General features: G+C 52.0%; 1 pseudogene; it reads right to left on the minus strand.

Annotated features, from left to right (window-relative positions):
• Positions 1–1,392: 1,392 nt before the first annotated feature.
• Positions 1,393–7,918, minus strand: LOC108538104 (dnaJ homolog subfamily B member 6-like; annotated as a pseudogene).
• Positions 7,919–21,005: the final 13,087 nt, after the last annotated feature.

Consider the following 21,005-nt stretch of genomic DNA (forward strand, 5'->3'; position numbering starts at 1 on the left):
AGGAAACTTACAATCGTGGCTGAAGGTAAAAGGCACTTCTTCACAGGGCGGCAGGAGAGAGAATGAGAGCCAAGCAGAAAGGGAAGCCCCTTATAAAACCATCAGATCTTGTGAGACTTGTTCACTACCACGAGAACAGTATGGGGGAACCACTTCTGCAATTCAATCATCTCCCACTGGGTCCCTCTCACAACACACAGGAATTATGGGAGCTACAATTCAAGATGAGATTTGGGTGGGGACACAGCCAAGCCATATCAGGGAGCTTGCCTGCCCGGTGAGCATGGGGGAGAGGGGTCAGACAGAGCTGCAGCCCTGCGGCCTTGGGAGGTCAGCGAATGCAGAGAGAGCAGCACGGGGGACACAGGAAGAGGTGACTGGGGCCAAGAGGCACCCACACAGTGTGGAGCCCGTTGGGGGTTGAGGGGTGATCAGAGGTCCTGCAGCCTGAGGACTGAGGAACAGCTGCTGGATGTGCCAAGAGCAGGTCGGGGATCCCAGGGAGGGGCCGGCCTGGCTGTGTGGGTTCCACGGAGCTGCAGGAGAGAGGGGCAAGTGTGGAGCCTCGTCCTGGAGCTGGACACAGGTGGGAGCCAGGAGAGACGGGGGCCAAGCCTCTGGGCCTGGGGACAGGAGGCAGGGGGTGAGGAGGGGCCATGCATACAGGCTGTCTTTGGAGGAGAGGAGGCATGAGGGGAAAGAATCTTCTAGAAGGTTCTACAGATCAGAGGTTAAGCCACTTCTCCAAGGTCACACCACAAGAAAGGGGCCCTGTGTGGACTGGACCTCATGCCTCAAGGCCAGGGGCTAGAAAAGCCTGGGCTCACCTGAGGGCTGTGGAGTGAAGCCCGTGGAGGCATGGCGGCTGCCTCCTCCTCTCTGTGCTCTAGCCTCCAGGCCCACCTCACCTCCGATCTCCGGTGTCCTGGCCACCACAGAGATCCTGCCCAAACACAGACCCGTGGCAAACCTGTGGCGGGGACTGGCGATCTCCAGCTAGGAATGGCTGTGGGAGGCCCTGGATCTGGCCACCTGTGACTGTGCCTGGCATTGCTGGTCTCTGCCCTGGAGGCCCCTTCCCTGGGTCACTGGCCCTAACCTGGTTCCTGTCAGGGATCCCCTGAACTGAGGGGTTGCTGCCTCAAAGGTGCCCCTCCATCCTTGGGCCATGCATCCACCGTTGGCTTCTGGTTACACCCCTGCCTCCTCACAAGGCCATGGGGGCCTCGATGACTGCCCCCCACCTGGGCTGGGTGCTGGTCTGGCCCCCAGAGACGCTTCACTAAGTGCTTGCTGGGCAGGTGACAGCCTCGGCGCATCTCCCATGTAGAGGAGGCAGACCGCGTCTGGGTGGGAGGTCAGCCCTGCCCGCTTCCATTTGCCAAGCTGGGGCTAGGTCTCCTTGCTCCTGGTAGGACCTCCGACATCCTCGCCATCCATGGAGGCAGAGATGGGGCAAACAGGTCTGGCGTTGGTGTTCCCCAGCATCAGCCAGGCCTGGAGGGATGGGGTAGACCCTGGCTTAGGGGTGGAAGGTTCTGGGGGGGTCCACCAGGTGAGGCTACTTATACCACTCACATCCTATAGGTATGGACTGGGTGGGTCCCTTCGGCACGTGCACAGAGGCTCTGGGGCTTTGTTTTTTGTGCGCTTTGTTTGTTTGTTTTCTGAGACAGGGTCTGGCTGTCACCCAGGCTGTAGTGTGGTGGAGCAATCACATCCAATTGCAGCCTCAACCTCCTGGGCTCATGTGATCCTCCCGTCTCAGCCTCCTGAGTAGCTGGGACTGGTCACCTTACTTGTCACACGAGCAGTGAGCCTGGGTGGGATCCTCTCTTTAGGTATCAGTGCACCTGCCTCTCAGGGCTGTACTTAAGACTCCCTTGGGAAACATCTTTCTCTACATTGAGAGGAAGACCCTCAATGCATCCATATACAACAGACAGGACCTCTCACCTAATACTTAGACGACAACTTGACCAGGGAACATCACCACCTCCCCCAAAAAACAAAACATATACACACTTTAGTCACAGGTAAACCCAGCTCAAGAGGGGCCCCAGTCCTGGCCACTGGATAGGGGGAAGGAGGCCTGGCTTGACCCTCTCTCTGCTCTGTGATCAGCCCACTCTCCCGGGTCCCCCAGCCCCTTGTCTGTTCCTTGAACTGTGAGTAGCTTTGTGGTTTGGGGGATCTTATATGTTGCTCTGTGATTGAAAGTGATTTGTTTTGGCCGAAAGTAATTTGTTTTCCAGGCTAATTCAATTATCCCCAGGAGGGCTTCCTACCTGGGGCCCAGGCTACCCGCTATTACCATCAATTACCATAAAGACCCTCTTCAAAGGGTAGGACCCCTGAGGTTGGCCCATTAGGGCAGGGCTGAGCCCCTGAGGGCCAGCAATAAACTTTCTGATGTTAAATGATGGCTAAAGTGTCAGACGCAGGTGATGGGGAGCTGGGGCCAGGGCCTCTGTGGCTTATGAGGGTGAGATGCCTACTTATTGAAAACCGGGTCTCTGTGGGGTTTCTGCAGTCCCCGGCAGGGACGCCCTGAGCCAGCCCTGGAGTAACAGACAAGGTCCATCTACACTTTCCTATATGAGGCTCCCAAAGTGGGAAGGCCCTTGGAAATCTCTCCCAAATCTTGTCAACAACCCAAGAGGCAGGGGGGATTTGTGCCCATTTTACAGGTAAGGAAACTGAGGCTCAGAGAGGTGAAGGGAACTGCCCAGGCCACTCAGAGAGAAGGTGGAAGATTACAGTATTGAGAGGTAGGCCCAAGTACCCCCCACTCCATCCGGAGACCCCCTAGATGTAATGGTTGTTAGGCACGTGCCCAATCTCTTCAGCCTCAGAGTGTTTGGGTCTGAGGTTGGGCTTGTAGTTACCTCCCAAAGGGAATCAACCCTATGACTCACTTGCCGGGTCTAACAGCCCCAGTACCCTGCACAAATGACTGGGCTCCATGGGGCATCAGAAGCCAGAACAGGAGATGAATCTGTCAAGCAGTTGGGCCTCCTTTAAGCAGATATTTCAGGAGCGGCAGGATCCTGAGGGCTGTGCTGTGATCCCGCACATGTGGGCAGGACCACGGCAGGCATCTGACTGCGAGGAGTAGCTGAGACTTCACTGGCAAACAGCTGGTGTCCAACTCTGCCAGCTGGGTCCCGTCCCCTGCGGGTGCAGGGACATCAGCCTGGTGACACCCTCTGTGTTTTCTCCCAGCTCTTCCCAAGGGAGTCAGTGGATCTCTGGAAACATTCTGTGGGGGCCTAAAGCCTTGACCCCGGGGGCCAGTGAACCATATAAACATTAAAAATCCTAGGAAAGGAAAGGAAGAAGGAAAGAAAAGGAGAGAAAAAGGAAGAGAGAGAGAAGGAAAGAAAGGAGAGGGAAAGAGAGAAAGAAAATAAAGAAGAGAGAAAGGAAAGAAAAGATAGAAAAAAGAAGGAAGAAAAAAGGAAGGAAGGAGAGAAGACAGAAAGAAAGAAAGAAAAGAAAGGAAGAAAGAGAGAGAGAAAGAAAGAAAGAAAAGAAAGAAAGAAAGAAAGAAAGAAAGAAAGAAAGAAAGAAAGAAAGAAAGAAAGAAAGAAAGAAAGAAAGAAAGAGAAAGAAAGAAAGGCCGCTTTCTCCCCACCCCCTGCTACCAGAGTCCATCTTCCACTACAGCAGTGAATGTTTAGTTAAAGCCAAGAGAGGAAGAATAAGGACTTTCATAGATGCTCTGGTGGCTGGAAATGCAGTGAAGGAATGCAGGAGACAGGATGACCTTTTACAGAAAAAATTCTCCTTTCTCAGCCCACCCAAGGCTCTGCTGGCTTTTCCTGAGGCTTTCCCAAGGATTCCCCATGAACCTCTCTTCCTTGTGCCCCTGTTGGAATATCTGGGAGGAGAAAACCTGTCTGGGGACCCCTTGGCTGGGGTTTGTGCCAGGGACCCTCTCAGGTCTTCCTTGAAGATGAAATGTGTCAGCATCCAGCATCAGTGTCCTGCCCAGACTGTGGATTTCCTCCTGGCAGGTCAAGACCTAGCTCTGCTGCCCACCCACCTCACCCCACCAAAAGGAGAGTTCACTGTGGAGGTAGTGTAGATGGAGACAGAGCAACTTGGCCATGGGATGGGGAGGGGCTACATATAGTTAGTGATTGTATCTTGGGCAGGATGAGGATCATTGTTTGCTTTGATTTCATGATCAAACTTTTGGGGTATTTTATAAGATGGCTAATGTTTTCCATAATCTCTTATTACATGGTAAGCCACTCCAAAACTTAGGGGCTTAAAACATCCACCATTTTTTTTTTTTTTTCTCATAATTCTACAGTTTGGGCAGGGCTCAGCAGGGATGGTTCATCTTAGATCCATGTGGTGGGCTGGGTCACTCCCATGGGTACATTCAGCTGGGAGCTTGGTTGCAACTGAAAGTTCCAAGATGGCTTCATCCACATGCCAGGTGCCTCGGTTGGGCTGGCTGGACAGGCTGGGAGCTGGCTGGGCATTCTCATTCTCATTATTTCTCTCTCTCTCTCTCTCTCTCTTTCTCTCTTTCTCTCTCTCTCTCTCTCTGTTCTCCTGCATGGTCTTTTGCTACATAGTCTTTTCAGCAGGGTGGCTGGACCTTTTTACCTGATGGCTCAGGTCTACAAGAGAGAGACAGTAGAAGCTGGCACAGGTGAAGGTGTATGTGTGTGCTGGAGCCAGTGTTATTGGGAATGGCAGCAGCAACAACAATAACAAGGAAAGATCTGAACGTCCCTGACAGGAGAATGGTTACGTGGTTTATGCTATAGTCATGTGGTGGACTAAGTAGCAGTGAAAAATGAATTTCTAGGCTGGGCGTGGTGACTCACACCTGTAATCCCAGCACTTCAGGAGGCCAAGGCATGTGGATCACTTGAGGTCAGGAGTTTCAGACCAGACTGGGCAACATAGTAAAGCCCCCGTCTCTACTAAAAAACACAAAAATTAGCTGGGTGTGGTGGTGCAACCTGTAGTCCCAACTACTTGGGAGGCTGAAGCAGGAGAATCACTTGAACCCGAGAGGTGGAGGTTGCAGTGAGTCGAGATTGTGCCACTGCACTCCAGCCTGGGTGACAGAGCCAGACTCCGTCTCAAAAAAAGAAAAAGAAAAAGAAAAAAGAGTTTTTAGCCATTGGCAGGGATGGATCTCCCACACAAGATGTGAAGCGAAAAAAGCAAGTCTCCAAATGCAGAACGGTTACCTCTGGGGAGAGAGGGCATGTTGGGCACCAAACTGTTGGTGATATTGTGTTCATGAAGCTCAGTGGTGGGTTTATGTGTGTTTGCTTTGTTGGTGTGTTTTACACATTCTACACGCGTGACATGTGCAATTTTTTTTCAGATCCCACTCAGGAAAGAATACACCAAACACATTCACATTTATTGCATTTATTTTCTTTCTTTCTCTTTTGTTTTTAAAAGCAAATGACAAAGACTCTGTTTACCAGCTTTCCTTCTTCTTCTTCTTCTTTTTTTTTTTTTGAGACGAAATCTCACTCTGTCCCCCAGGCTGGAGTGCAGTGGCACAATCTCGGCTCACTGCAAGCTCCACCTACCAGGTTCACGCCTTTCTCCTGCCTCAGCCTCCCAAGTAGCTGGGACTACAGGCGCCTGCCACCATGCCCAGATAAATTTTTGTACTTTTAGTAGAGACAGGGTTTCACCGTGTTAGCCAGGATGGTTTTGATCTCCTGACCTCGTGATCACCTCGACCTCCCAAAGTGCTGGGATTACAGGCGTGAGCCACCATGCCCATAAAGCCACCAGCTTTACTTTTTTAAACCTAAGCTTAATATTACATATTTTTTTTGTCTTTTTTTTTTTTTTTTTTTCCTTTTGTGGAGAACGGGGTCTCGCTGTATTACCCAGGCAGGTCTCGAACTCCTGGGCTCAAGCTATCCTCCCGCCTCTGCCTCCCTGAGAGCTGGGATTACAGGCGTGAGCCACCGCGCCCGGCAATATTACATATTTAAATATTTAAACAATTGTCAAAGTGTACTAAGTTGCCAGCATTCACACGCAACTGGAAAACATCCTTAATTTATATTAAACCAGAAATGTATTACCATTAATGCATTGATATCTTTCACTACTAAATACTAAAAAAAAAATTGAAATGATTTCTGTAGAAGATTCGTCCTGGCAGTGTTAACTTCACAGCAGGCTGACACTATGTGACTCACATTTCAGACACCGTGGAAAAGCAGATCCATGCTGGTGTTAGCATTAGTCTTAGTGTTAGTTGTCCTACACTAAAGAGTCAAGGCTCACCTTGCAGCACGTTTGGTAAAAAAGCAAAGAGCATGCAGAGACTTATACCAATTAAAAAAAAAAAAAGGGCTGGGCATGGTGGCTCACGCCTGTAATCCCAGCACTTTGGAAGGCCGAGGCAGGTGGATCACCTGAGGTCAGGAGTTCAAGACCACCCTGGCCAACACTGTGAAACCCTGTCTCTACTAAAAATATAACAATTAGCCAGGTGTGGTGGCACACGCCTGTAATCCAAGCTACTCCAGAGGCTGAGGCAGGAGAATCACTTGAACCTGGGAGGCAGAGGTTGCAGTGAGTGGGGATCGTGCCATTGCACTCCAGCCTGGGGTGACAGAGTGAGACTCCATCTCAAAAAAAAAAAAAAAAAAAAAAAACAAAAAACAAAATCAAAAACAAACAAACAAAAAAACCACAACAAAACAATGGTTCTATTATGTGGTCCCAACAATCAACTCAAAAGTCTATGACAAATAGAGGCTCTAGTGAGTTGTTTGTAAATACTTTAGATTAGGTACAATTATACTGAAAGTCGAGTTCATTTGAAATCTTCAAAAAAAAGAAAAGTTCCTGTTAATCCTCAAATGGTGCTTGCTTTAGTTTAACATTTCTGTTAAAAGCTTGCGTTGAATTACTTGCAGCAGCTGCTCCTTACCATGGATTGCTAAGGACTTTAACTGGTTGTCTTCTTCAACTTCTACTCTTTCTCTGACCATTCTCAACAATTCTCTCTCTTTGTAGTCATTTTTCTGCCATTAACCATTTTAGCAGAAATTGATATTGATTTGAAGTTGCCCATCCCACTACCACCAAATGATGTGGAAGAGAATGAAGTGAGGCCCCCATGACCCAGGGACCTAAATGAAGTAAATACTGCGTGAAAAGAAGAAAATCCACTTCCAAAAGATGGAAATCCACTGGATGTGGAGAAAAATGACCCCATTCCTTGGCTTCTGCTTCCTCAGGGATGTCTTTGATTCCCAAAAATGTCCTCAAAAAGGTCTTCAAAGAAGTCAGGTGAGAATGGGTCCCTTCCACCAAAAAAATTCCCTGAAGACGTCATCTCTGGGTTACAAAATGTGAAGCCAAAGTCAAACGGACTGTCAAAATGACGTCCACCTCTTCCTCCACCAATTCATCCTTCTTTGCCATATTCGTCATAGATGTCCCCTTTCTTAGCATCTGACAGCACCTCATACGCCTCCACTACTTGTTTGAATTTTCTCTCTGCTTATTCTTTATTATCAGGATTTCTATCTGGGTGTCACTTCAGTGCCAGTTTCCAATATGCCTTTTTACTTTCCTTGGGTGAGGCGTGTCTCTGCATGCTTAAAACTTCATAGTAATCCACCATGTTTTAAGTGATTGTTGGAATACGTCTGAGATCAGAGGCAGCTGGTGACAGGATTCAGGGGGAGGCAGGGTGGTGGCCTGGATCTCCTGTCAGTTCCAGCACTGCTGTGCTTGCAATGTTTTTTATGTGTGAAAATGTCAGATTTTGTCACACACAAACAGATTCCAGTTGTGCTGGCACACACATCTCCCTGCACACACCTTCACATACAGGTTTGCACATGATGCACCCATACGTGAACACTCATACAACACACTCAGGGAGCTGCTGTAGGTCCATGGTGGGCATCCGGGACACCACCCCCACCAGAACTCAGGCTTGCCTATTGGCCCCTGAGGTGTCTCTGGGGCTCTAATCTTTAGGCTGGGCTCCCAAGAGAAGATGTGAGGCTCTGGATGGGCTCTGGGTTGAAAGTCTTTGTGGCTCAATGTTGGCCCTTAGTGCTCACATGAAGGAGCCCCGGTGAGACATGAAGAGGCCTTAGACAAATGAAATTACAGGGAAGCTGCTGGGCACGTGGCCAGATCAGGCTCCCAGCTCCCAGGCAGCTGGCCCCAGAGGCAAGTCTAGACAGCAAAGCCACTTGTTAGGTAGGCTGCTGCCTGGCAGCATCCCCAAGAACACCTTGCCCTCTGAGACGCAGTGGTAGCCAGCCCCCCATTGGCCTCCAATGGGCTACTCTCTAGTGTCAGTGCCCATGTAGAGTTCCCTCCCTCATTGTTTCAGGGTTGCTCTCTAGGATCAGTAGAATGTGGTGGAAGTGGCAAAGTATGACGCCCAAGACATTACCACTTGCACCTTGCTCTTTCTTGGATCACATGCTGTGGGGGAAGCCAGCTGCCATGTTGGGAGGACACCCAAGCAGCCCTACGGAAAGACCAAGTGGAACTGAGGCCTCCTGCCCACAGACATGTGAGTGAGGCACCTTGAAAGTGGATGCTCCAGCCCCAGTCAAGCCATCAGATGAGACTACAGCCCTAGCTGACATCTTGATTTCAACATCATGAGAGATCTTGAGCCAAAAACATCCAGTTAAGCTGCTCCCACATACCTGATGCAGAGCTATAATGCTATGTGAGATAATAAAGGTCCATTGTTGTTTTCAGCCTCTAAATGTTGGGGAAATGTACTATGTAACAGTAGATAACTAATATAGGCCAGGCGCAGTGGCTCATGCCTGTAATCTCTGAACTTTGGGAGGCCAAGGCAGATGGATCACCTGAGGTCAGGAGTTCAAGACCAATCTGGCCAATATGGCAAAACCCCATCTCTGCTAAAAATACAAAAATTAGCCAGGCGTGATGGCACATGCTTGTAATCTCAGCTACTCAGGAGGCTGAAGCAGGAGAATCACTTGAACTAGGGAGGAAGAGGTTGCAGTGTACTGAGATTGCACCATTGCACTCCAACCTGGGTGACAGAGTGAGACTCCATCTCACAAAAATAAATAAATAAACAAATAAACTAATATAGACACCCTTCCCATTTACTGAACTCTTATGTGTGAATGCTTTACATCCTGACCTAGTCTCATCATCACAGAATTCTTGGAGGTGGATAAAATGGTCCCCATTTCATAAAGAGACAGAGGTTCACAGAGGATCAGTGACTTGTCAAAGTCTACAGCTAGGAATGGGCTCAGAGCCATTCCAAACCAAGGTCTGTCTTTCCCTTATGCATCACTTCTTCCTTTTTCAATTGCTTTGGAGACAGAGGGAGCTGCTGCTCATCTACAGAGGTCACTGTGGGCCTAAGTGTCTGGTGAGACATTTCAGTGGCTCAGAGAATTCTTTTTTTTTTGAGATGGAGTTTTGCTCTTGTCACCCAGGCGAGAGTGCAGTGGCTCACTTGACCTCCACCTCCTGGGTTCAAGCCATCCTCCTGCCTTAGCCTCCTGAGTAGCTGGGATTACAGGTGTACATCACCATACCCAGATAATTTTTGTCATTTTTAGTAGAGACTGGGTTTCACCATGTTGGCCAGGCTGGTCTTAAACTCCTGACCTCAGGTGATCTGCCCACCTCGGCCTCCCAAAGTGCTGAGATTACAGGCATGAGGCACCGTGCCTGGCCACAGAGAATTCTTTAGAGTAACAACTATAAGAACAATGACTTGGATTTGTTATTAATTTCCCAAGGCTGCTATAATAAACACCTGAAAACTTGATAGCTTGAAATATCAGAAATGTATTGTCTCCCAGTTCTGGAGGCCAGAAATTTCCAAATCAGGGAGTCAGCATGGCTCTGCTCCCTCTGAAGACTCTAGGGAAGGATGCTTGCTGCCCTTTCCACCTTCTGGTGGCTCCAGACATTCCTTGGCTTGTGGCTGCATCACTCCAGCCTCAGCCTCCAGCTTCACAGGGCCCCCTGAATATCTGTATTTTCCCCTTGTCTGTCTTTCTGTCTCTCTCTCTCTCTCTCTCTCTTTTTTTTTTTTCTGAGATGGAGTTTCACCCTTGTTGCCCAGACTGGAGTGCAATGGCTCAATCTTGGCTCACTGCAGCTTCCGCCTCCTGGGTTCAAGTGCTTCTCCTGCCTCAGTTTCCCAAGTAGCTGGGATTACAGGTGCGTGCCACCACACCCCGCTAATTTTTTGTCTTTTTAGTAGAGATGGGGTTTCACCATATTAGCCAGGCTAGTCTCAAACTCCTGACCTCAGATGATCCACCCATCTTGGCCTCCCAAAGTGCTGGGACTACAGGCGCGAGCGCTGCGCCCAGCCGTCTCTCATAAGAATGCCAATCACTGGATGTAGGGCCCATCCTAGTCTGGGATGATCTCAGCTGGATTCTTACCTTAATTACATCTGTAGAGATCCTTCTCCCAAATAAGTTCACCTTGCGAGGTTCCAGGTAGACATACATTTTGGGGGGACACAATTCAACTCAGTACATATTTCTTCAGAGTATTGTCATTTAGAAAACGCCTACGCTTCAGAGCAAACTGGAGAGGTAGGTTCTGTTTTTATTCTCCGTAGCCGATTGCAAAACGGGGACTCAGCAAGGTGAGGGTACCTGCTCAAGGTCTCACAGCAAAGCAAGCAGCCGAGGTGGGGTTCACATACAGAAAGTGGGTCACCACGGCCCAGGAAGCGGGGCCAGGCAACCTAGGCCCTCAAAGTCGTGGCTTCTGACTCCCAGTCCAGCGCTCAGTTGGATGGAGTCCTAGCCTTCCCTAGAGCAGGCGTGGCAAGAGCCACAGGTGGCTGCCCTGCGGGCCTCTCCAGGTGGGCTCCGAGACCATCAGAACCTGGTAATGATTGGGGAGTTCTCCTTGCTGTGTTCCCTGATGGTCCATTAAAGGCAAGTTTGGGCCCAATGATTACAGGGAAAGTTCAACTGCCTTCCCCTTTGAAATACACAAAGGCTGTGCAGGTAATGGGCTTGAGCCCTGGCGTTTGAAGTGGCAGTCCTGCCAGGGAACATCTGGAGGGCTGTGCCACTGCACTACAAACGCTCGGAGCACGGCTGGCCTCAGAGGCTGCTTGGGCCAAACGTCGGGGCACGTTCTGCTTTTTTCTTTGGTTTTGATGCATCCCAAATTCTGGGATGCTCCCTTGTGTCTTTCTTTGGTGATGGGTAGGTGGCGGGGCGGCCTTTCTTTTTATTTTTCTCAGAGCTGAACTTCAGAGAATATTAACACCAAAGAACCAGTGTGGCCTCATTAAATCAGGATTAGAGACGAGCCAAGTGATTACTGCAGATTCTCACAACAGTTTAAAAAAAAAAAAAAAAGCGCAGTTGAGAGCAGAGAGCCAGCCTGATCAGAGCCCTGTTGCATGAGTGCTGGGGACCTGCAAGCTCCCCTGTTTCTGGTCGCCCCATGCACTCAACACGATGCTTATCAAGCACCTACCATGTGCCGGGGGATGGTAGCCACACGGCAACCACAAAACACTTGGTCCCTGCTTCAGGGCCACAGCATGTGGGTAAGGAATAATGAACAGCAAGAGAACCAAGGCACGACGAGATGGTTTTGGATGGTAATACATGCTTGGAAGAAAATCAAATAAGTGGCCAGGTACAGTGGCTCGCACCCGTAACCCCAGCACTTTGGGAGCCCGAGGCGGATGGATCATTTGAGGTCAGGAGTTTGAAACCAGCCTGGCCAATATGGTGAAACCCTGTCTCTACTAAAAGTACAAAAAAAAAAATTAGTTGGGCATGGTGGCAGGTGCCTATAATCCCAGCTACTCAGGAGGCTGAAGGAGAATTGCTTGAACCCAGGAGGTGGAGGTGGCAGTGAGCAGAGATCGTGCCACTGCACTCTAGCTTGGGCAACAGAATGAGACACCATATCAAAAAAAAAAAAAGAAAAGGAAAACAAAATCAAAAAAGCAAATGATAATGGTGGTGTATTTAGGAGGAATCACTTTAGCTACAGAGGTGAGAGAAGCCAGTATTTAAGCTGAGATCGCCATGCAATGGGGACTCAGCCCCACAGAGACCTGGAGAAGAGCATCTGAGACTGCAAAGGCCCTGAGGCAGGAAGTGTTTAAGGCATTGGAGCACCAGTCTGGAAGGGTGGAGGGGCTGCAGGGTGGTGGGCATGACGGGGGTTGGCGTGTGGCTGGGTCAGGGGATGAGAGGACATAGCCAGGCCTCACCCTGCAGAACACGTGGTTCTTGCTCTGTGTGGGGGTAGCACTGGCAATGTGGGCAGGGGAATGACTTGGTTTTAAGCATCTTACTTGGAAACATCCAGTTTTTCAGATGGCCTTTCCGGATGGTAATACATGCTTGGAAGGGAGCTTCTGTCTGACTCCTGTCTGAAGCCCCAGCACGTAGGTCGGGGCCTGGCATATAGGAGGGCTTCAGCACGAGCTGCAGGATCAGGGTCAGCAATGAGGAAAAAGTCACCAATGAGCCTGGGAGTGTCCTCCAAGGCTGATTGCAGAGAAGGATGTGGCTGGCTTGGAGAAGACTAGGCTGCTGTCTGGGAGAGAGCCCGATGCTGCCAGCATCCCTCCAGCCCAGAAGGGAAGACCAGTGCTTACCACCACAGAGACCATGGCTTGCAGAGGGAATGGGAGCTGCTGCAAAGGGCTGAACCCTCCTCTTCCTGCCTCAGCCATTCTCCTGGGCTTCCCACGCCCTCACATGGGGTCTGAGTGGGCACTCGCCAGGTGTTAGGTCTGACAAAGGTGTGAATGAATGAAGAAATGAATGAGTGATGCTGTCCTACTGGTCCAGGAGGGAAAGGTGCTGGGCTCCCCTGGGCCTGGAAGACTTTCTCCTGCTCTTTGTAAGTTCCTCCTCAACTGGTGTCCTGTGGTGTCCTGGCTGGAAGGAATGATGGCCAGAAGATACAAAAACCATTTGGATGGGGGGCGGGGGCCCTGCCATGCCTGTTCATCCTTGTCCACTGCCCGCAGGGACTGGAGAGGGGCCACCCTCGATGGCTTTCACTCCATACCTCCATATGCTGGTATGGGGGCAGGTGGGGACTTTTAGAAAAATCCTGACACTTCTTGCCTTTTTTGTTTTCCTGCTCTGAAACTTTTTCCAGTTACAAAAGTTTGCTATGGAAATTTTAGAAATAGCTGAGAACAAATGCGCAGGCACAGAGACAAACGCACAAAAGTGCCCTGCGTCCCATCACCCAGAGATGACCAATATGAACATTACAGTGTTTGTCCTTCCAGAACTTCCAGCTTCCAAGCATAGTCACGTATGTGTGTCTTCTTCAAACACCTTTCCAGTAAACCATTCTAACCTGCTTTTTTTTTTTTCCCAGACAGGGTCTTGCTCTGTCACCAGGCCTGAGTGCAGTGGTGCCATCTCGGCTCACTGCACCCTCTGCTTCCTGGGTTCATGCGATTCTCCTGCCTCAGCCTCCCAAGTAGCTGGGACTACAGGCACCCACCACCACACCCAGCTAATTGTTGTATTTTTAGTAGAGACGGGGTTTCTCCATGTTGGCCAGGATGGTATTGATCTCCTGGCCTCGTGATCCGCCCACCTCGGCCTCCCAAAAGCCTGCTTCTTTGACTGAATAGCTAGGGAACACCTTTCTATAAACTCCAGCGTTACTTCACCTGTCCCCTTTAGATAGACGCTAAAATTGTTTTTCTCTCTCTCTCTCTCTTTTTTTTTTTTTTTTTTTTTTTTTTTTTTTTTTTTTGATACTGAGTCTCGCTCTGTCGCCCAGGCTGGAGTGCAGTGGCATGATCTCGGCTCGCGGCAACCTCCGCCTCCCAGGTTCAAGCGATTCTCCTGCCTTAGCCTCCCGAGTAGCTGGGATTACAGGCACCCGCCACCACACTCAGCTAATTTTTGTATTTTTAGTAGAGACGGGGTTTCACCCTGTTACCCAGGCTTGATCTTGAACTCCTGACCTCAGGTGATCCACCTGCCTCGGCCTCCCAAAGTGCTGGAATTACAGGCGTGAGCTACCATACCCAGTCAAGGGTAACAGTTTTTCTCGTTGTAGAAAATACATGCCACCTAAGATTTCCCATTTTATCCCTTTTAAAGTTTACAGTTCAGTGGCACTGAGAACATTCCCAGTGTTTTGCAACCACCACCACCATCTACTTCTGGAACGTTTCCATCCCCCCAAAAGAAAACCACCTTACCGCTTAGCAGTCACTCCTAATTCCCCCTCCCCCAGCCTCTGGTTTCCTGCCTGTACTGGGCGTTTCATAGAGCGGAGTCACCCAACGTATGGCCCCTGACCTAGCTTCTTTCCCTGGCCCTCATGCTGTTAAGGTCCCCCACACTGCGGCCTGTGTCCTGGCTTCACTCCCGTTGGTGCTGAGTGACATCCCGTTGTACCGGAAGACGGCGTTTTGTTGATCCGTGCGTCCACTGACGGGTGTTCGAGTTGACCTTTGGTGGTTGTGGATTTACTGCTGTGAACACTTCTGTAGGTTTTTGTATACGTTTTAGTGTAGACGTATGTTTTGAGTTCTTTGGGGTGTCACTCAGCAGTAGGACTGAGGGATGGTATGAGCCGTTCTGTTGGAGGTTTGTTTGTTTGTTTGTTTGTTTTTTAACGGAGTTTCGCTCTTGTTGCCCAGGCTGAAGTACAGTGACACCATCTCGGCTCACTGCAAACTCTGCCTCCCAGCTTCAAGCGGTTCTTCTGCCTCAGCCTCCAGACTAGCTGGGATTACAGGCATGCACCACCACGCCTGGCTCATTTTGTATTTTTAGTAGAGACGGGGTTTCTCCATGTTGGTCAGGCTGGTCTCGAACTCCTGACCTCAGGTGATCCGCCTGAGAAAAAGAGAAGGAAAGAAGCAGCCAAGGGCATTTGGCCCCAAGCATGGAGGTCACCAAGACTAGACCCCAACAATGTCAGGCCCCGAGAGGAGTCTCTCAGTAGCAGGCTCCTCACCACCAGCTCCTGTCCCTCCCTGTCCTTCACTAGGCAGCACCCCAGCACTCTGGCCTCCCTCAGCAGGCCCATCTGCGTGGGGCACAGAGATGGATCAGAATCCTCTGCAACAGCTGCCGATGGAAGTCTTAGATCAACGTTCCAGGCTCCGATGCATGGCCCCAGCCAGCCTGGCCCTCGCTGTCCTCACACAGGCCACCTCTGCGCCTCCTCCTGATCTCCTGCAGCCTAGACGTCCTCTCCTCTGTTCGTCTGTGCCTGGAGGTCCAGCCTGGGGAGGCTCCCTGCCCACCACACCCATGGTGGCCTCTGGGCCCCATAGCCATGGTTCATGGGTGCTCAGGATCCCGGCAGGGGAGTCTGGGTGTGCCTATCCCCTCACCTCTGGTGTCCTCAGATGTCACATCCATGGAGCCCACCGACCTCAGGCACTAGGGCTGTCCCCTGACCCCTGACTTCCCCTGCCATCTTTCTACACAGAAACAACCCCATGCCCTCTGTCTGGAATAGTCCAAACTGCCCTCCTTCATCTCTTTGCCCCCTGCACTGGGGGAATGTCTGCTAAAATGACTCTTGTCTCCCAAAGTGCTGGGATTACAGGCTTGAGCCACCACGCCTGGCCCTGTTCGAGTTTTGAGGAACCTCCGTTCCACATGCCCTCCAGCCCCCGTGTGAGCACGCACTGCATGCCCACGGTCACTCTCTCAGGCTCCAGGCCTGAAGGCTGAGTGGTGGGTAGGGATGGGATCCGTGCTTTGCTTGTTTTGCTTTGCACTGCCTTGTACTGCCAAATTGCTCTCCAGAAAGCCTGTTCCGTGCCCACCCAGGCAGGGGCTTGCTTCAGTGCCTGCTGGACCTTGCATGGGTGACTGGCACCTTGAGGTGTCATGGACCACCCCGGGGGGCCACTGACACATCCTTCCCTCTCTGGGACCTCGTTTCAGCCTCTGGGGACCCTGGCTGGCCGTGGCACATCTGGAAGTTGCCCCCAGAGTTGGCGGGGCAGCTCAGGGAAGACTTGTCCTTGTGGGGTCAGGGCGCCAGCAGGCGGCACTGGCCCGTGCACTGTGGGGGAGGGAAGGCTGGGCCAGGGAGGGCCCTCTGCCACACAGCCGCTTCCCGAGCAAGCCCTGGTCATGCCAGAACGGTGGCCTTTGTGAATTGCTGATGTGGAGGGCTAGGAAGGGCTAGGGTGGGGAATGGGGAATGAAGGAAGGAGGGTCCACAGGCCCTCCAGGTGGTGGCTGAGGGACTGTAGCTGATTTTTTGCCACTGCAGAGCAACATGTAAGAGTCATTTTAGCAGACATTCCCCCAGTGCAGGGGGCAAAGAGATGAAGGAGGGCAGTTTGGACTATTCCAGACAGAGGGCATAGGATTGTTTCTGTGTAGAAAGATGGCAGGGGAAGTCAGGGGTCAGGGGACAGCCCTAGTGCCTGAGGTCAGTGGGCTCCACGGATGTGACATCTGAGGACACCAGAGGTGAGGGGATAGGCACACCCAGACTCCCCTGCTGGGATCCTGAACACCCATGAACCATGGCTATGGGGCCCAGAGGCCACCATGGGTGTGGTGGGCAGGGAGCCTCCCCAGGCTGGACCTCCAGGCACAGACGAACAGAGGAGAGGACGTCTAGGCTGCAGGAGATCAGGAGGAGGCGCAGAGGTGGCCTGTGTGAGGACAGCGAGGGCCAGGCTGGCTGGGGCCATGCATCAGAGCCTGGAACGTTGATCTAAGGCTTCCATCGGCAGCTGTTGCAGAGGATTCTGATCCATCTCTGTGCCCCACGCAGATGGGCCTGCTGAGGGAGGCCAGAGTGCTGGGGTGCTGCCTAGTGAAGGACAGGGAGGGACAGGAGCTGGTGGTGAGGAGCCTGCTACTGAGAGACTCCTCTCGGGGCCTGACGTTGCCAGGGTCTAGTCTCGGTGGCCTCCGTGCTTGGGGCCAAATGCCCTTGGCTGCCTCTTTCCTTCTCTTTTATGGGTCTCCAGTCCTGCCTGGGACAGAGAGGGTTACTGGAGACAGCGCTTTGTACTTCAATAGGCGCTTTCATCTGCAGCCCTTGGAGGGCTTTGCAAACATGGCTTAATGAAGGGTCCCAGCACCCCAGCCTCCTAAGCAGCGTTTTGAGCTGGATGCACGCAGAACAGAGGGATTCAGTGAATTGTCCAGGATTGCACAGCAGAGCTGGGTGGATTCCCCTACCTTCCCCTGAGGCTCAGGGCTGCGTTGGGCTATGCCTGCCACCTTCCCTCTCTGCTTGCTGGGTCTTGTCTTTTGGGAGCCCCTGAGCTCTCAGCTGACGGCCTTCGGCCCCTGAACTCCGTGCGGCCCCTTGCTTGCCAGCTGCCAGCCCACGAGCAAGCCGGTCAAGGCGGTCTCTGATGTCGACGGCCGGCCGAGGAGGGGACCTTTCGGGAAGGGGTGGCCGTAGGCGAGGGTTGATCACTGGGCCTGGAATCTGCTCCCACAGGGCCTGTGGGGCCTCACGGGGCTGCTGCTGGCTTCAGCCTCTGGGCGTTGGGCTGGCAGGGGTGAGGGGGCTGAGCAGAGATGCCTGCGTGTGGGGCAGGGCGAGCTTGGCCCCCGTCCTGCTGGGAAATTCCTGACGTTCTTTCTTTGGGTCTGTGAGCTCATGAGCAAGTATGGCGGGTGCATTTTATAAACCGGAAAATAAATCACTCATTGAAATGGAGACAAACAAACGCATTTCCAGTCCAAACTGTCAGGGGTCATCCAAGTCAAGGGCAGGGAGGCAGCCTGGCTGTCCCCATGAGCTGAGACAGCACGACGTATGCAGAGTCCTGGCTCATCCGCCACCTCTTCTCTCCACCCCCCCGTTCCCCTGGCGTTCCAGGCACCCACCTCGCTCCCCTCGTGATGACAGGAGTCTTCGGGTGGTCTCTGCTCCTTGTTCCACGGTGATTTGTTCTCAGTCCCACAGTCAGAAGACCTTTTTACAGCCCAAGTCTCATCAGGCTCCTGGTCGGCTTAAATTCACCCAGTGGCAGCCTGGCGTGGTGGCCCATGCCTGTAATCCCAGTACTTTGGGAAACCAAGGCGGGCGGATCACGAGGTCAGGAGTTCGAGACCAGCCTGACCAATATGGTGAAACTCCATCTCTACTCAAAATACAAAAATTAGCCAGGCATGGTGGCGGGCACCTGTAATCCCAGCTACTTGGAAGCCTGAGGCAGGAGAATTGCTTGAACCTGGGAGGCGGAAGTTGCAGTGAGCCGAGATTACGCCACTTCACTCCAGCCTGGGCGACAGAGTGAGACTCTGTCTTAAAAAAAAAAAAAAATTGACCAGTGGCTCCCATTTCACTCCGAGCAAAGCTCAAGCCTTGCCATGGCCCCCTAGGCCCTTGCTTCTGCAGTTCCCTGTCTGCCCTTCACCCACTGCTGCAGCTGCTCTGGCCTCCTCCCTCTTCCAGCCCAGTGTCCTGGCCTTTGTCCCCGCTCCGTCCTCTACCTGAGGCACCCTCACTGGACCCACTTGCAGGCTCCCCTCTCATCGACGCCCAAGGGGACCCTTTTTCTTTAGCAAGGCTTTTCCCGACCCCCGGAATTAAGGTTGCAGCCCCTCCCATCCCGCCCCTCCCCGGCCTTCCCTGCAGCCCTCCCTTTCTTTCTTCTCCATTCTGCCTCTCACCACCTCCTGAGACACTGTGTCATTTTCTTACTTGTTTTACTTGTCTTCTGTCCCCCACCTAAGCATAAGTGCCGTTGGAGTAGGATGTTTGTTCACTCACTACAACAGCGCCCTGCCTATCGTAGGCAGCAAGAAGTCTTTGCTCAACCCTGCACACCCCGTGGACCCCTCCCGGCAAGAGCTGAGTGGCCACCTGGAGGCCTGAGAGGTCCTCAGTGTGTTACATTTCCAGAGTCAGCCTTGGGACTGTTTGCTGAGAATCCTAAACTGGAGAGGTAGGTCCCCAGGGATGAAAGGGGAAGGTCGGGGCAGAGCCCGAACTCCTCAGGGCAAGGGGTTGACTGACTGGCCTGCTCACCTCCCACTGGGGTTTGGAGGGTGGCAGTTCAGCCATATAGAGTATTAGACTCCAGAAGAAGGCAAGAGGGAAGAGGGCAGACAGATAGAGCTTTCAAGCAAAGGTCTCCTGCTGCTGAGCCTGAAGGTCCTGGAGGTGAGAGGGAGGCGCGCCAGAGGGGCGCTGCTTGGGGCACCGCCGGCTGCACCCCAGCATGGGCGCCTGTAATCCTAGGGGACCCGCAGCACACCCACCCTCAGAAGCACGAATTTCTCCCACGCTGCAGTTTGCGGTGAAACTACTTATGCATGACCCCGGGTCAGGACCATGCAAAAGTGGGATCCCAATTGCTCAACCTAACGCCTGGGCCAGGCCTCGATCCTTCCTGCCCTGGTCTTAAGAGTCACAGTCCCGGCCGGGTGCCTGTAATCCCAGCACTTTGGGAGGCTGAGGCAGGTGGATCACTTGAGGTCAGGAGTTTGAGACTAGCCTGACCAACATGGTGAAACCAAGTCTCTACTAGAAATACAAAAATTAGTTGGGTGCAGTGGCTCACGCCTGTAATCCCAGCACTTTGGGAGGCTGAGGTGGGAGGATCACCTGAGGTCAGGAGTTCAAGACTAGCCTGGCTAAAATGGTGCAACCCTGTTTCTACTAAAAAGACAAAAAATTAGCCAGGTGTGGTGGTGCATGCCTGCAATCCTAGCTATTCAGGAGGCTCAGGCAGGAGAATCGCATGAGCCCAGGAGGAGGAAGTTGCAGTAAGCCAAGATCACACCATTGCACTCCAGCTTGGGCAATAAGAGTGAAACTCCGTCTCAAATAAAATAAAATAAAATAAAATAAAATAAAATAAAATATACAAAAACTAGCAGAGCATGGTGGCGCTTGCCTGTAATCCCAGCTACGGGGGAGGCTGAGGCAGGAGAATCGCTTGAACCCGGGAGGCGGAGATTGCAGTGAACTGAGATGGTGCCACTGCACTCCAGCCTGGACAACAAGAGTAAAACTCCATCCCCGCCCCGCCCCCTGCCAACACACACACACACAAAGAGTCATAGTCCCTCTGTCAAACCTACCCTGGAAAAAGGGGTGTGGAAGAGTCCCCAAGGCTCCAGAAAGAAGAGCTACATGTTGGGGTTGCCAGACTTAGCAAGCAAAATGGAACACCCAGTTCAACGTGAACTTCAGATGAACACTGAATAAGCTGTTAGTATAAGCATGTCCCTTGCAGTTGTTGGAGCTGTTGGGTTATACTAAGAAGTTGTCATTTCTCTCAAATTCAAACTTAGCTGGGCATCCCGGATCTTCTCTGACAGCCTGGGGGAGACGATGCTTGAGCCTCTAGGGATCCCCGTGTGAGTCCCCAGAGACGACTGGCCACAACCAGAGTGTCCAGCAGAGAATCTGGCCATGCTCTGTCTCCTGCATCCAGCCCCTTTGGCCCTGAGAGCGAGCGCCCCCTCACTGAGAGTATTCAAGGGAAGAGGAGAAGGATTCCTGCGCTGAGGAGAACGATTCCTGCGTTGGGCAGAAGGTGGAGTTTCTGGAATCCTAAGATTTTTCAGAGCCAGAAATGAACAGTAGAAGTGACCAAGTTTCATTTCACAGAGAAGGAAACTGAGGCCCGGGGAGGTGGGCTGACTTCCTGAAAGTCCTCCTTGGAGTCAGCAGCTAAGCTGGGGCTGAATCCAGGCATCCCCACCCCTGCTGTCTTGCACATGACCGACTGCCGGAGCGAGTGTGGCCCCAGAACTAGTGTGACCTGTACAAAAGGCCCGTCATCCTCAGCCCCACGCCCAGCAGAATTAGACTGGGATGCTCTGGCCAGCCTCCCAGCCCTCCACCTCTTCTGGCCTTGGCTCCTGGCCCGGAACAGGACAGGCATACAGCCCTGCCCACACCTTGATTTTGGACTTCAGGCCCCTCTGCCACTCCCTCTGATCCTTGTTTGTCAAAGCTTCAGCCCCTGGGGACCCCAGAGGCCCCTGTGTTTTGCACATGAATAGGTGGGGATTTCCTGAGACCATCTTGCC

Source organism: Rhinopithecus bieti, unplaced genomic scaffold (assembly GCF_001698545.2).
Source record: "Rhinopithecus bieti isolate Rb0 unplaced genomic scaffold, ASM169854v2 scaffold_1014, whole genome shotgun sequence".
NCBI classification, from domain to species: Eukaryota; Metazoa; Chordata; class Mammalia; order Primates; family Cercopithecidae; genus Rhinopithecus; species Rhinopithecus bieti.